Source organism: Prionailurus viverrinus, chromosome A2 (assembly GCF_022837055.1).
Source record: "Prionailurus viverrinus isolate Anna chromosome A2, UM_Priviv_1.0, whole genome shotgun sequence".
NCBI lineage: Eukaryota > Metazoa > Chordata > Mammalia > Carnivora > Felidae > Prionailurus > Prionailurus viverrinus.
In genome coordinates, this window is record NC_062562.1 from 158,045,642 (window position 1) to 158,062,355 (window position 16,714).

The 16,714-nt window shown below is 41.5% G+C and overlaps 1 protein-coding gene across 3 annotated transcripts in view; it reads right to left on the reverse strand.

The window, feature by feature from the left end:
* The window catches only part of TCAF1 (TRPM8 channel associated factor 1), a 54,245-nt gene extending 40,704 nt beyond the window's left edge, over nt 1-13,541 (reverse strand). For 2 of the 3 annotated variants that reach the window (XM_047838877.1, XM_047838901.1), the window contains exon 1: nt 746-890. The gene's annotated coding sequence lies outside the window, so the exon portion shown is untranslated. Of the gene's footprint in view, nt 1-745; nt 891-13,426 lie in introns of those variants that run through there. The other variant, XM_047838893.1, reaches the window with a different exon arrangement.
* Between the last annotated feature and the right edge of the window lie 3,173 nt (nt 13,542-16,714).

The window sequence follows — 16,714 nt, forward strand, 5'->3', positions numbered from 1 at the left end:
TTTCCAGTCTGAAATGCCACGACTAGAAGCACGGCAAGGCACAACCCCCAAATACTGAGTTTCACGAAAAATGTTAAGGGGCAAAACAAAAACGCACATATTGCTTACATAAAGATAAATACAATAAAAGTACAAAAACATACATGAGAAGGACAGAATATAACAACATCTGAGGATGGACACGAGATTTGGTGGGGTAAGGATTTTCACTGTCAGGTTTTGTTTCTTAGAAGGAGGGGACACACACACACACACACACACACACACGGCGGAGTGGGGGAGACCAAGTGCGCTGAAGCGAAGGTAATAAAAAAATGTTCGCATCTGATAATTCTGTTACCTTATTGTCTGTACCTATCTGCAGTTTTGGAACATTTCATTATGAGAAGTGTTTTTAAAAGGCATAAATTCCTGGAGAACAAGAATGAAGCACGAAAGAAATAAGAGCCAGAGTGGCAGAAAAGGAGCAGAACCAGACACAGGGATGGAGAGACCGCAGGGAATCCTCTTTGGAAGCCATCCGCCTCCTTAGGCCCAAGCGGTCTCAGGCCCAAAGCCCGACTACCTTCGCAGCCCGGCAGGCGCCCCCTTCCCCGCGCTCCCCCGGACCCCGGGCGGGTCCGTCCTTCTCCCCCCTCCCCCGCCCCCCAGGCCTTGCGGGCTTGATCGGTGGGCCTGATCGGTGCGCGGGGGGGGGGGGGGGGGGGCTGCCCCGGTTCTAGAAACGTCTTTGGACGAGACTCACCCGTTATCCAGCAGTTTGCACACCGGGCTACTTCGGAGGGGGAAGGGACTCCTCTGCAGAGACGTGACAAGGAGACAGGGCAATCAGCCTGCGGATTTGGTAACTGGTGGAGGTGGGGGCGGGAGGCGTGTGGGGGTAGACTGGCTGCAGTGCGGAGAGGGGCTGGGGGGGGGGGGGGCGTGCATCCCGGGAGCTGATTGGCGGCTGCGGCGGTGGGGGGGTGGGGCGGAGCCTGGCCGGCCGCCCCCAGACCTCAGAGGCCCTGCTTTGTGTCGGGTTCTGGGAGAGGATGCAGGCACGAATGCTGGACGGTGTCCCGGCAGGGCTCCGGGAGTGCGGCAGGGCGATTAAAAAAATAATAATAATAAATCCGTGAGACTACTTACCAACAAGGGAGGGGTTGGTAAATATAGATTTGTATGTAAGACAAGGATGAGTTAAATCTACATGTATGTGCCAGGAGTTGGGCTGTAGCTATATTCATATTTTTAATGAACATTTAACCATGGTAGTAAGAATGGAGAGCTTGCATTTTTGTACGAAAAACTTTTAAAATATATATGCTTATATAAACACAGGAATTATATGGAAAACACACATGAAAATATTAGAATCAGTTCAGACAGTTAAGAGTGGATTACTTTTAAGTATCTTTACTTCACACCCCTCTTTAACATTTCAATAGTGATATGTGTCATTTTGTGATAAAAAAAAAAACAGTACATTTAATCAACTAAAATAGATAAAAAGATCCTTGCTCAAGTAGCTGGTAGCGACGCCTCTATAAATATGATTTCTCCCTGTGTGGGGGATTCTTGAACTTTGTTCTTCGTCCTGTCTCATTTCAGTCAAGAAAGAGTGGGATATAACAGGTGACTTTTGAGCGGGGACTGGACTATATGGCCCTGTCTTGAGTCCATGTCTGCTCATCTAGCTTGGTGAGCTCAACATGAGAAGCTGGGGGAAAACCACCTGTCCCTTTTATGGCTGCCGGTCCCAAAGACCTGAAAGATTCGTGTGGCCTCTGCACATTCGCCTGTTTCCTCAGCCTTCACCCCTCACTGCACTGGCCCCTGTTCTCTGCGTGCCTAAGGAGAAGGTGTCCCTGGCCAAACTTCTCAGGAAGCGACCATGAAACAGCTTTCTCCCCTCCTGCAAAGCAGTGTCCAGGCTGGACCTTCCACAGGAATGCGGACTCGGTGGTAAAGGGGATAGATTACTACATCCTGTATTACTTCACCGTTTCATTACCACTCACCACACTAGAGGAAACATAAGTCTAGACCTATGTTTTCTTCTTCTTCTTCTTCAGATTCTCCACTTCATGTGGCCATAAACCAGTACTTCGTAATGTCCACTTGACGGATGGATGGACAAGATACATGAACGTGAGGTCAGCCTATCATTTTCTTTCTATATCTGCTAAAGCTTCAGCTAGTTCTAGCCTCTCTCTCTTTCAGACTGCACATTACTAGCTCGGTTTTAAATCCTATATCCTTCCTTATTTATACTTTCTCTAGCGTTTCTGTTTTTCTTTCCAGTTTCTACCTCGAGTAACAGAAATTTCCAGGAAATCCTGAAAGTACTGAAATAAATTTGGAGATGTTACGTTCTGTAAATACTCGGCTACATTGGGATGAATAAACAACTTGTTAAAAATCCATACTGTAAAATATTATGGAGTTCTAAAAAGGATGAGCTCAAGTTATACCTTGAATGCTCCCAATATATACTTTCAGTGAAAATCTTGTAATGCTCCTTTTGTGTATTTATGTTTATCTAGCAGGAAAAATAAGGACATATTTGGATACCTCAAGAAGTGGGGCGGGTTGGCCAGTAATTTTTTTCTTTAGATATTTTGTATTTTTTAAATGTTACAAAAATAATTTTGAAAAAAAATAGGACTACTCAGTAATACCACTCTTAGGTATATACATATACCCAAGATGTATATATACGTCACCAAAAGACATGCACTAGAATATTCAAAGCAGCACCATCCATAATAATCTAAAACTGGCGCCTAGTCAAATGCTACCCTCCCTGCTTTCTGACCCCTAGTGCTGTCCTGGCATTATCTTCTATTATAAGTGTCTTAAAAATGACCAGCAAATACTGAGAATTTATTTTCAAAAGCTCTTTAAAGGAAATTCTAAAGGATGTATCTCAAGAAGAAATAAAATAATATTAAGTAAATTATCTAAAATGTAAGACAAAATGCTAAGAGACTTCTAAATCTGGTGTTGAGAGGATACCTTATTTGGAATAATACTTCCACTGAAAATTCACAGCAATAGATGTTGGACAAAATATAGGAAACAATGGAAGACTTTGAAGAGCAAACAACACAGGGAGAACTTGAGAAGCTACAGTCCCAAGGGAAGAAAAACACAGGACATGAGTTCCACATCTGCTGTGGCTTTTTGGTTTAGGACAGTTTCCAGTTCACAATGCATTTCATGAGCTGAAAGTGTCAATCTTACTGGTTCAGGATTCTCAAACCAACTGAACCCAAAGGGCAACATTTCAGACAAGAAGATGTCCCTAAGAAGTGAATGTAAAAATCTATGTACAAGTTCCCCTTAATTTGTCCCTGGCTGACTGACTTTCAAGCTCTGCACACACAGGGATAGACCCCCCCACCTTCCCCCCCCCAAAAAACTTGTTGAAAATAGACGCTAACATGCTAAATAGTTGAGCTATCAATTCAGTAATTGTACTGCTCTGGGAACAAAGCAGTAGAGGACAAGTCCCACAAAAGTAAGTGATTCTTATCAACACTCTGCTTTCAGTTGAGAAAATCCATGGCGTATCAATAAGAATGACACGTTAGGAGTAAGCATTAAGGGTGGGTAAAGGAAAAACTTCAAATGTAGCAGTTTTAAGAAAGCTTAAAACTCAACTTTGATAGTATGAAAGTAATCTTCTGGTACTTTATTTGTTCCCCGTCCCCCCAAAAGTCCTCTTTGACAAACAATAACATCAACCATAACTTTATAATTTTTCATTCATGATGTCCTGCGCCCCATCAAAAATTTAGAGGGAGGCTAAAAATCAGAAGACATGGCCAAGAACTCAAAAGAAACAACAAATAATAGAAACAGACTCACAGGTGGCTTGGACATTTGCATTCTTAGGGACTTACTTTAAAATAACTGTGATCCAATGGAGTACTACGTGGCAATGAGAAAGAATGAAATATGGCCTTTTGTAGCAACGTGGATGGAACTGGAGAGTGTGATGCTAAGTGAAATAAGCCATACAGAGAAAGACAGATACCATATGTTTTTACCTTTATGTGGATCCTGAGAAACTTAACAGAAACCCATGAGGGAGGGGAAGGAAAAAAAAAAAGAGGTTAGAGTGGGAGAGAGCCAAAGCATAAGAGACTCTTAAAAACTGAGAACAAACTGAGGGTTGATGGGGGGTTGGAGGGAGGGGAGGGTAGGTGATTGGGCATTGAAGAGGGCATATTTTGGGATGAGCACTGGATGTTGTATGGAAACCAATTTGACAATAAATTTCATATATTAAAAAATAAATAAATAAAATAACTGTGATCAGTATGTTAAAAAATTACAGAAGCCAGGTTGGAGGATTTCAGTATAGAATTAAAACTCATATATAGAAAACTCTAAAAGCTCCATCAAAAAACTGTTAGAACTAATAAATGAATTCAGCATATTCAGTATGGTTTCAGGAAACATAATCAACATATAAAAATTAGTTATGTTTTTCTATACTAACAGTGAAGTATCTGTAAAGGAAAGTAAGAAAACAACCCCATTTACAATAGCATTAAAAACAATAAGATACTTAACCAATTTAACCAAGGAGGAAAAAGATCTGTACACTGATAACTATAAAACGTTGAAGAAAAAAGTTGAAGACACAAATAAATGAAACGATATTCCATGTTCATAGATTGGAAGAATTAAGGTTAAAATGTCCATACCAACCAAAATTATCTATTAATTTAATATAATCCCTATCAAAATTCCAATGGCATTTTTTCACAAAAATAGAAAAAAATTCCAAAATTCGTATGAACCATAAAAGAACTTGGGGCGCCTGGGTGGCGCAGTCGGTTAAGTGTCCGACTTCAGCCAGGTCACGATCTCGCAGTCTGTGAGTTCGAGCCCCGCGTCGGGCTCTGGGCTGATGGCTCAGAGCCTGGAGCCTGTTTCCGATTCTGTGTCTCCCTCTCTCTCTGCCCCTCCCCCGTTCATGCTCTGTCTCTCTCTATCCCAAAAATAAATAAAAAAAATTAAAAAAAAAAAAAAAGAACTCAAGTTTCTAAAGCCATCTTCAGCAAGGAGAATAAAATTTGAGGCATAAAATGCCCGATTTCAAACTATACTACAAAGCTACAGTAATCAAAATACTGTGGTACTTGCATAAAAACATATAGGCCAATGGAAAAAAGTAGAGAGCCCAGAAATAGGCCCATACATTTGTATCCAACTCATTGTCAACAAAAGTACAAAGAACACACAATGGGGAAACAATAGACTCTTCAATAAATGGTATTGAAATAACTGTATACCCACATGCAAAAAAATGAAATTAGGCTATTATCTCATACTATATACGAAAATCAACTCAAAATGCATTAAAGACTTAAAATTGTAAAGCTACTAGAAGTAAACATAGGGAAGAAGGTTCTTGACATTGATCTGGGCAATAAATGTTTATATGACCCCAAAAGGGATCCAGAGCAACAGGCAACAAGAGCAAAAATAAACAAGTGGGACTACTTCAAACTGAAAAGCATCTCCACAGCAAAGGAAACAATCAGCAGAGTGAAGGGACAACTTATGGAATCGGAGAAAATATTTGTAAACCATACATCCCCAACAAGGGGTTAATATCCAAAATACGTAAGGAATTCAAGCAACTAAATAGTAAATGGTCCAATTAAAAAATGAGCACAGGACGTAAGCGGACATTTCTCAAAGGAAGACATACAAATGGCCAATAGGTATATGAAAAGGCACACAAGTCCACTAATCATCAGGGAAATACAAATCTAAACCATGACATATCACCTCATAACCTGTTAGAAGAGCTACTACCAAAAAGATAAAAAGTGTTGGTGAGGACATGGAGAAAAGGAAAGACTTGTGCGCCATTGGTGTGAATGCATATTGGTATAGCCATTATGGGAAATAGCATGGATGTTCCTTCTGAAATTAAAAGCAGAACTACCTGTGTGCTTGGATGGCTCAGTCAGTTAAGCGTCCAGCTCTTGATTTTGGCACAGGCCATGATCTCATGGTTGTGAGATTGAGCCCTGCATCAATCAGGCTCTCAGCTGGGCATAGAGCCTGCTTAAAATTATTTCTCTCTCCCTCTCCCTTTGTCCCGCTTCCCTGCCCTCTCTGTCTCTCTCTCTCTCTCTCTCTCTCTCTCTCTCTCTCTCTCTCTCTGAAATAAAAAAAAAATGAAAAAAAATAGAACTACCATATTATCCAGGAATCCAGCTTTTAGGTATATATTCAAAGGAAATGAAATCAATATCTAGAAGTGATATTTGCACGTCCATGTTCACTGCAGCATTATTCGCAGTAACTGAGGTATGGAAAAAACTTAAGTGTCTAGCAAATGAATGAATGGATAAATACATTGTTGTATGAATATACAGTGGAATTTATTTAGCTATAAAAAAGAAGAAAATCTGGCCATTTGTGGCAACACGGATGAAACTTGAATGCATTATGTTAAGTTTTGAAATAATTCAAGGCAAATACTGTATGATCTCGTATGTGGAATCTAAAATAGTCGAACTCAGAAGCAGAAAGTAGCATAGTGGTTACTAGAATGTGGGAGGTGGGGGAAATGGGGAGATATATAGGTCAAAGGTTGCAAAGTTTCAGATATGTAAGATAAATAAGTTCTGGAGATCTAATGTATAGTACAGTGTCTATAGTTAATAATATTGTATATATACTTGAAATTTGCTAAAAAAAATAGATCTCAGTTGTTCTCATACACACAAAAACGGTAAACTATGTGTGGTGATCAGTGAATTAATTAGCATGTGTGGTAATCATTTAATAATTATACATATCACATTGTATATCTTTTATACATGCAAATTTTATCTCTCAGTTCTACCTCAATAAATGTTATGAATTAAATGTATCATACAACTAAGTTATAAAATTTAGGAATTTTGGAGTATTCCTAAAACATTCAAACTAAAATGTTACAACATGTAATTTCCAAATAAGAGGAGCAGTAAAATGGGGACACAAAGGAGTAAAAGAGGGGAGAGGCATAAAAGAGACAGGCAAAGCATAAAAAATAATAAGCAAATAAAATTACAGAAATAAATCTATTTGCACTACTAATCACAATAAATATAACTGGAATAAATTATTCAGTGGTAAGTTATAAATTGTCAAACAATAATTTTATTTTACTTATTTTTTTAAATGTTTATTCATTTTTGAGAGCGAGAACGTGAGCAGGGGAGGAGCAGAGGGAGATGGGGGCAGAGGATCTGAAGCGGGCTCTGTGCTGACAGCAGTGGGCCTGATGCAGGGCTTGAACTCATGAACCATGAAATCATGACCTGAGTTGAAGCTGGAAGCTCAACCAACTGAGCCACCCAAATGCCCTGTCAAACAATAATTTTAAAACCCCGCATTTAAAAAATACAAATAAGTTCATGATATATATCCTTGAAACATAGATTCAGAAATATTTAAAGCCACAGGATGAAAGAAAGATAAATCTTCCTTGGAAGTAAACACCAATCAGGGTAAACACTAATCAGAGAAACCTTGATTGATTGATTTAAATCTTTATTTATTTTTGAGACAAAGACAGCGTGTGAGCAGGGGAGGAGCAGAGAGAGAGAGGGAGACACAGAATCTGAAGCAGGCTCCAGGCTCTGAGCTGTCAGCACAGAGTCCGATGTGGGGCTCGAACTCACGAACTGTGAGATCGTGACCTGAGCCGAAGTCGGACACTCAACCAACTGAGCCACCCAGGTGCCCCAGAGAAACCTTGATTTGATACCTGAGCAAATTAAGAATTTAAAACAAAAAGCATTAATAGGTAGCCACAATATTGAATCCCTACATTATGATAAAATTTTCAATTTACTCCAATTCACTAGTAACATAGCCTCAAAATATATAAAGTAAAAATATACAGATCTATAATGATAAATTTCAAAATCTACCATCGGAGTGAGAGATTTTAACATACATATTTTTGTAATTGATAATTCAAACAGATAAAAATTGGTAACGGCATGGAAGATCTGGATTGCATAATTAATGCACTTGTTTTAAAGGTATATGTAGGACATTATATAATTAGAAACTACACATTATTTTCAAGCACACAGATGAAACTCACTGTGTGGTAGGTTATGAAACTAGCTTCAAGAAATCAAAAGCACTTGATATTGTACATTCTCTGACTACATTATGAATTAGGCAACATTTACTGCAAAATAAAGAATCTTCATGTGAATAACTGAAAATTAAAGTACACTGTCCAAAAAACTGCATGGCTTAAATAAGAAACCATAATCAAAATTACAGATACTTAAAGCTACATGATAGCAAAATATTCATATCAAAACTTGTGAGAGACAGCTAAGCAGTGACAAAATTTTATAGTTTTAAGAGCTTAACAAGCTAAGCATATACCTTAAAAGCTTAGAAAATAAGGGGCGCCTGGATGACTCAGTTGGTTAAGTGACCAACTTTTGATTTTGGCTCTGGTCATGATCTCACTTTTCGTGGGATCACGCCCTGTGTAGGGCTCTGTGCTGACAGCATGGAGCCTGCTTGGGATTCTCTCTCTGCCCCTCCCCCAATCACATGCATATTCTCTCTCTCTCTCTCAAAAGTAAATAAATAAATATATTTTTTAAAAGCTTAGAAAATAAATAAAAATTCAAAGAATCAAGAAGTACTAATAAAATAATGAAAAAAACCCCTAAGGGGTGTGTGTGTGTGTGTGTGTGTGTGTGTGTGTGTGTGAGTGTGAGTGTGTGTGTGTGTAAGTATGTGAAAGAGCTAATAAAGTAGTCCAAATTCTGACAAAATTAGTCAAAATAAAATGAGAAAATATATACACACATTAATAATGAAAAAATGGGTCAGAATAATAGGTGATGAAACTGTTTAAACAGATAATGAGAGAATATTATAAAACCATTTTATTATATTGTTTGAATAATACACATATGTAATGGTAAAATATCTTAGAAAACAAGTTTAATGAAAATTGATTCCATAAGAAGACCTAAATAATCCTAAAATCCTTAAAGTAACTGAAACAACAAGTTTAATACATTCTGATAAAGTGAACTTCACTCCCTAAAGGTTTTGCTGGTGATTCAAGGAAATACTCAAGAACCAGATAATTACAACCTAGACCAAATTCTTCCAAATTCCATAGAATTCTTCTACAGAATAGAAATAGTGAGAATACTACTCATCTTATTTTATGAGATGATATCAATAACAGATAAAGTTAGAACCAAACGGTATAATTACATGTCAATCTCAATTCACATATACAAATGCAGACATCTAATGCTTATCTTTATATCTGTATCTTTACATAAAAGTTATTGCATATTTACCATCGGCCATTTGTTCCAGGAATGCAAAGTTGAATTAATATTAAAGATTGAATACTACACTTCATCATATTAACATATTTAAATGGAAAAAATATATGAGAAAATCAATAGCTCCAGAAGAAGCATTCAATAAAACATCTCCTCATAATAAAAGTGCTTACCAGAAGAAGAGTCAAACTTTCTTATGGGACAAGGCAATTACAAAATAACCATTGCAAATGCAATATTTAAAGTTGACCTAATGAAATCTTTTCTCTTTATTATGTTAAGGATAAAACAAGATGCCCTTCTCTACTTTTATTCTTTATACTGGCAATGCAGTAAGACAGGAAAAAGAAATTAAAGGTATAAGGATTGGAAAGGAAGAAACAAAACCGTCATTATTTTCAGGTGATATGATTGCCTATGTAGCAAATCTGAAAGACTCTATAGGTAATTTTTGAACTATTAATGGAGTTTATCAAGCTTGATACAGTTAATATATAAAAGGCAAATGAATGATACAGAAGCAGCAATAAGCTACACAATATAAACTTACAAAAGAAAACATTTACAATAGCGGTAAAAATATAATGTACTTAGAAATAAATTTAATAAAAGTAAGCAAAAGGAAAGCAATAAAAATATTACAAAATATTGAAAAACATTAAAGATGAACTAAATAAATAGCATTATATACCAAGTTCATAGATGAAAAGGTGAAACATCTTTTTTTTTTTACTGCTTATTTATTTTGGGAGACACACACACAGAGAGAGAGAGACAGAGAGAATCCAAGCAGGCTCCATGCTGTCAGCACAGAGCCCACACAGGCCTTGATCTCACCCGCAGGGCTCAATCTCACGAACCGTGAGATCATGACCTGAGCTGAAATCGAGTCAGACGCTTAACCAGCTGAGCCACCCAGGCACCCCAGGTACAAATCTTAAAGAGGCCTTTTCTCCACAGATTGATATATAAAGTTAATGCAATATCAATCAAAATTCTAGTGGGTATGTTTGTTTGCTTGTTTGTTTCTTGTTTTGGAGAACTTGACAAGTTTATTTAAATATTTATATGGAAGGTCAAAGATCCAAGAATTGTTAAAACACTTCTGAAGAAGAATAAAATAAATAGCAGGATCTTTATTACCATATTTCAAGACTTATTCTAAAAGTAGAGTAGTGAGGAAAATAGATAACTATAGGATTAGGGAGCTTATAACAAATTCATGCATATATGAAAAACCAAATTTATTCAGATCACTAGTGTTGAGACAATTGATTATCCCTGTGCAATAAACAATATAACAATCAGTTTCCAGGTGGATTAAGACTAATTGCCAAATGCAAAACTATAAATGCTTTTAGAGGTAAATGTAGTAAAATTAATGTATTATCTTGAGAAAACAATTTTCTCAAACAAGACAAAGTATAAAAGAAAATCTTGGTAACTTGAAATTAAAATTCAAAACTTAGTTCTTTAAGAGAAATGGACATACAGAGAAAGAAAAGCTAAGCACCAAACTGAAAGCAAGTATTTGTGGCATATACAGCTGACAAAGGAGTGACTATCCTCCACATTATATAAGGAAAGCATTCCAATGAGTCAATAAGAAAAAGACAAACAACCCACTAAGAAAATGAGGAAAAGACAGGAACCAGGATTTCAGAGAGGATGCACAAGAGTTCACAGATATATGAAAAGATGGACACTTCATTAGTTAGAAGAGAAATGCTAATTAAAATCACAATGGAACACTATTTCATGCCCACCAGACTGGCTAAAAATGAAATTTGATAATACCAAGTTATAACAAGTATGTGGAGGAACAGAAACGCTCATCCATTGCTGGAGGGAGTAAAAACTGGCTCAATACTTTGGAAATGGTTGGAAATAACCTAATGAAGTTGAACATACACCAATCTTACAGCCCAGTAATTCTAGGTATACAATCCAGGGAACCAGAGTGAGCCTGTGCATGAGAACCAGAAGACATGTACAAGAGTGTTGGAGAACAACATTATTTGTTAATATCCCCTGTAGTAGGCAGCCTTTATAATGGCCCCCAATGATTCCTGCCTCCTGATATTCATGGTCTTGTGTAAGCCCTTTCCCTGGAGTGTGGGCTGCAAATAGTGACTCACTTCTAATAGAAGATCACATGTCGCTTTTGAGATTAGGTTACAAAAAGAATCTGGCCTTCGTCTTTCTCTCTCTCTTTCTCTCAGGGAGCCTTTACCCTGGGGGGAGCAAGTTTCCATGTTTTGACTAACTCCTAAATAGAGGCCCATTTGGCAAGGAACTGATGTGTCCAACCCAAGCCAGTGAGGCCAAGAGGCCTGCCAAGAGTCACCTGAGGGAGTTTGAAAGGGGTTCCCCTCTACCCTCAGCCTTCAGATGATTGTAGTCTCGACACCTTGCTTAGAGCCCAGCCCATGAGAGATACTGAGTCAGAGATTCCCAGATAGATTCCTGACCCACAGAAACTGAGCTAATAGGTTTTTGTTTTGTTTTGTGTTAAGCCAAGTCTTGAGGTAATTTGTTACATAGCACTAGATAGCTAATACCTTTTCCAAACTAGCAACAGCCTAAATGGAGAAAGGATAAACTATAGTATACTCATACCATAAACAGTGAAAACGAAGGAACCATCAACAACGGTGAATTTCAAAAACTTGAGTATGTACAGTATACTGCCATTAATATGAAAATTTAAAAGGGAAAGCAAATATGTACATATATGTTTCTGGAATGCACACACAAATCACAAAGCTATAAAGAAAAGCAAAGAAATAATACAAACTTCAGGAGAGATGTCACCTCTCGGGGGAGGGAGAAGGGGGCTTCTAAGGTACTGCAATATCTTATTTTTTCGATCTAGGTGGTGGTCAGGCATTTTATTCATTATTCTCTAGACCATTCTTAGATGTTTTATAATGCCTCTTAATGATTAAAAAAAATCAAACCAAAGCAAAAAAGAAAGCAAGGCATTGAAATGAAGTCAATGGACAAATAAATAGTTTGGAATATGAAAGGATGGATGGATGGTCGGATGGATGGATGGTCGGATGGATGGATGGTCGGATGGATGGATGGACGGATGGATGGACGGATGGTTGGACGGATGGTTGGACGGATGGATGGACGGATGGATGGACGGATGGATGGATGGATGGATGGTTGGATGGATGGATGGTTGGATGGATGGATGGTTGGATGGATGGATGGTTGGATGGATGGATGGATGGATGGTCTGCTAGACAGATACATTTGGTCCTTTATGTCTAATTTGACTTGCACGTGTTCCAAGAAGTTTCATGATTATGCGATTCATAAATCTTTCCTTTCTATAGGTAAGGCATTCACAGTCCATTGCAGGTTGACCCAACTCATTCATTGGCCAGCTTGGGCTGTTTCCCTGGGGAACTGTTTATAATCCGGCACTTACTGCTAAGGCCAGAGGCATTCCAGACTAAACGTTCAGCCTGCTTCTCCACACCTACTCTCACCGCCACCCCTCCGGCACCCTGCACCTCCCTCCCACAGAGCTGACACGCTCAGAGCCTTTGGGTGCCTGGAACAACGGAGTAGGTGAGGACATTACCTTTCGAGGGGTGGGGTGGGGTGGGGTGGGAGTGTTCCTGTAAAGGCAAGCAACGCCCAAATAATTCAAAAGCAAGGCCGCAGGAGATGAGGTAACATCACCTCCAGGGCTCCCTTTTAGCTCAAATCTCCGTAGTTCCTTGCAGAGCACACACACAAAAGCGCAAGAAAATGGGGAAGGGGAAGTTCATCCATCGCCTCCTGACAAGCAAGGGTGAAAAACAATGCGGCAAGAAGAAAAGAGAGACGGAGCTGCAGAGACTGCAGAGAAGGATCCGAGAGGTAAACAGCAAGAAGTCCTCTATTCGACCCGTCTGCCACCCTCCCCTTGGGGCCCCGCAGAGGCCCACACCAGTCCCCATCCTTCCCTACCCCACACCACGCACAGTCTCCCCGGGCATCCCTCTGTCCCCGGTCTCCCCTCCCGGGCCACCGCACTTCAAGCAGTGGCCTGTGTCACTAGCAGGCCTCTTTGGGCCACTCACCGTTTGCCCCGCTCTTCCCTGCGGCGCGGGTTGGGGCAGAGAAGACCTGCTCGCAGGGGGCAGCGTCAGTTCCCTAAGGGAAGGCGCCTCTCAGGTGAGAAGGGACTGGGCGGCCGACGACGCTGGGGACGTGGAAAGTCGCAGGCAGACGGGGTGGGAGGGGGGATGCGGGGGGAGTGGGGGCGTCCCGGGAGCTGATTGGTGGCCGCAGCGCTGGGGCGGAGCCTGGCCCGCAGCCCCTGGACCGCAGAGGCCTCGCTTTGTATCAGTTTCTGCAGGAAGATGCGGCCCCAAATCCGGGGCAGAGACCCCAGCACCCGTAGAGTGCGGCTGGGCAATTTGTTGAAAAATAAATCTGAGAGTATTCATGAACAAGTGAGCAGTTGACATATTATAATATATTTTTCTGTAAACAGTGCACACTTATTTCTAAGGACGAATTTAATCTATGGGTCCTAGATACATTTTTTAATTAAAAGCATCGAGTTGCATTAGAATGGAGCATACGATAACAAGAAAATCTTGCATCGCTTATATGAAGGGCAGAGATAAGAGTGAAGAAGTTGGCAATTGATATCTTCATAACCATTGAATTATTTTAAAGTAGCCCATGTTTTGTTTTATAAGTCACATAAAACACGAAGGTGTCAACAATTTTACTAACCAACAAATAGGTGACAGATATTGGGCATGAGAGAGAGAAAGAAAGGTGTGGCTACTAAAAACCTAGACTCTGTATCGACTGCCGCTTACCAGCTTACCAGCTGGGGAGTGCATTTGCTTTCTGGGGCCTCAGTAAGAAACGGCCACAAATCTGGGGACTTGAAACAGTACATTTATTATCTGACACTTCTGTAGGTCAGGAGCCCACTGGCTAAGATCCAGGTGTAACAGGGGTGTGTTTTCTGGAGGCTCTAGGGGTAGTCTCCACTTCCTTGCCTTTTTCAGCTCCTGGAGGCTGCCCAAATTCGTTGCCTTTTGGGCCCCATCTCCAAAGCCGACCATCTCACCGCCTGAATCTCTGCCTGTGTCTGCATATTTCTCTGCTTCTGTTTCACTTCTTTCTGAGCGAGTTTGACCTGTTAAGTTCCCTTTCCATCCTGGACCCAGCAGTCCACCGTGAATTCTAAATCCCACCTCCTTTTTTGTGCTTATAGTATTTCTCTTTCTTTTCATCTGCTCTCTTCCTGCATTTGTTTGCCTCTGTCCCCCAGATAACTTCCCCTCTTTACAGGTAGAAAGTGTAGTGGGTGGAACACCTTATCAAAAGGACACTTGGCTGTGTGCTCTTACTGCCACTTAAAGCTGGTGCTTTCCAGGGTTGTTGAAACACATATGATAACGTGTGAGACACGTCATTTTTGTTTTTTTAATGTTTATTCATTTTTGAGAGAGAGGTGGGGAGGGGCAGAGAGAGAGGGAGACACAGAATCCCAAGCAGGCTCCAGGCTCCAAGCTGTCAAGCATAGAGCTGTCAGCACAGAGCCCCACGAGGGGCTCAAACTCACCAACCAGGAGATCATGAGCTGAGCTGAAGTCTGAGGCTTAACCCGCTGAGCCACCCAGGCGTCCCTCGAGATATGAGATTCTTAACTGGTGGCTGTCTGTACTAGTTCCCTGTCTCTCCCCTCCTCTCCAGACCCTCACCCCAGGCTGAACTTTCCTTCCCAGGCCCAGTGAGGGTCCTCAAAGAGCATATCGGTGATTTCAGAGGAGGAGGGCCTAGGGGGCTGGCGTGTGGGGAGGCAGCTGTGGGAGGAGAGGAACTGAGCGGAACAGCCGGGGCCCCCCATTGGCAGGGGATTAGCTGGCTGAGGTCCGTGCTGTCTTGGGTGGAGGAGATTTGCAGGCTGCACTTGCCCTGTCTCTTGCCAGCCGCCCCCCCCCCCCCCCCCCCCCCAACCAGGAGCAAAGCCTAGAGGGCTGGCCCAGGGATCTCTGCCAGGGGGATTTTGTACTGAAAGCACTGGCCTCAGTGGGTATTGAAATGTCAAGGTCATGCTTTCTTGCTACCTATTGCTAACTCTTTCTGCTGTCTGCATTCAGTGTTTCTTTTTTTCCATAAAGGAGGTTGGGTGAGATGTTTTCACTCTCAAAGTCTATGACCAAATGCTCAGGAAAAACAACTGAAAATGGTGGGTTTTGTGAGTGTGTCAGGGGAGAGAGTGGGGGCAGGCAGGCATGTGTCCTGCTGACTCTCAGTGTCTGGGAGGAGGAATATGGCAAGAGAGAAACGCAGCTGCCTTGGCAGAGAGAATGAGTGAGAGACAGAGAAAACTCAACGCCAAAGAAGCCCAGGTCTTTCAGGAACACTCTGTCTGCCTCCACAGAAACCCGCTCCCCAAGCACCCCTCTCAGCTGCACAAACATGCCCAGACATTGGCTTTGCTTTCACCCTCAGAGGACTTTCTAGTCAGAGACGGCCCCTCTGTGTCTGGGAAGCTGGTTGCTCATTTCTAGAAACCCCTGAGAACTGAACCCCCATGTCTGCCCTCCACTCTGTGGCCAGGCCTGGTGGGGGCCGTTCTGAGGGAGACGAGGCTTTGGCAGGGAGGCGAGGAGAGAGGACAGGCGGCTTGCAGATTTCCAGAGAGCAGGAGACGGTGGTTGTACCAGTGAACAGAAAGGCTGATCTCTCCTGAGTAAGAGGATTCTTCCTGTCCTTTCTCCCTGGGTGTTGAGCCCGTTGGCCTTGGGACTGGAGTTTCACCAGTGAGTCCTCAGTGTGCTGACTGTAGAGTTGGCCTCCACAATCGATCGCCCAAGTCAACTCCTCGATATAAATCCGTGTGTGATGTACTATCCGCACAGATACACCGAGTGTATCTGTCCCGGTAGGTCTATTCCTCTGGAGAGCGCTGACTGTGGCAGGCCCCTTTCCACACCCCTGCCCCCCCAGGGTTATTCATTTGGAATTTGCTGCTGTTTCAGCTGCTTCTGGTCTCCACTGGGGCTTTGCCTATGGCCACCACTGACAACTCCCTGGGGCTTTTCTTTATTTACAGAGATGGAGGGTGAACACTGGGTGGGCCTCACTCCCTGAGTGTTTGCCTGAGCCTTTTTTCCTCCTCCATACCCCTAAGAGCTCTATGTTGCATATCGAAGGGACTTGTAGGGTGAGAGGGGGACACTTACCTACACCGATTGTAACTCTTCACTGTATAGTCTGTGATAAAGGCCTCCAGGAAGAGAAATTGGCTACTGGAGGGCCCTTCTGGTTGATTCCTTCTCTCCCCATTTTTTTCCCTCACTTCCTCCTGTGTCCCTCCCTGTGGGTTTTAATAGGAA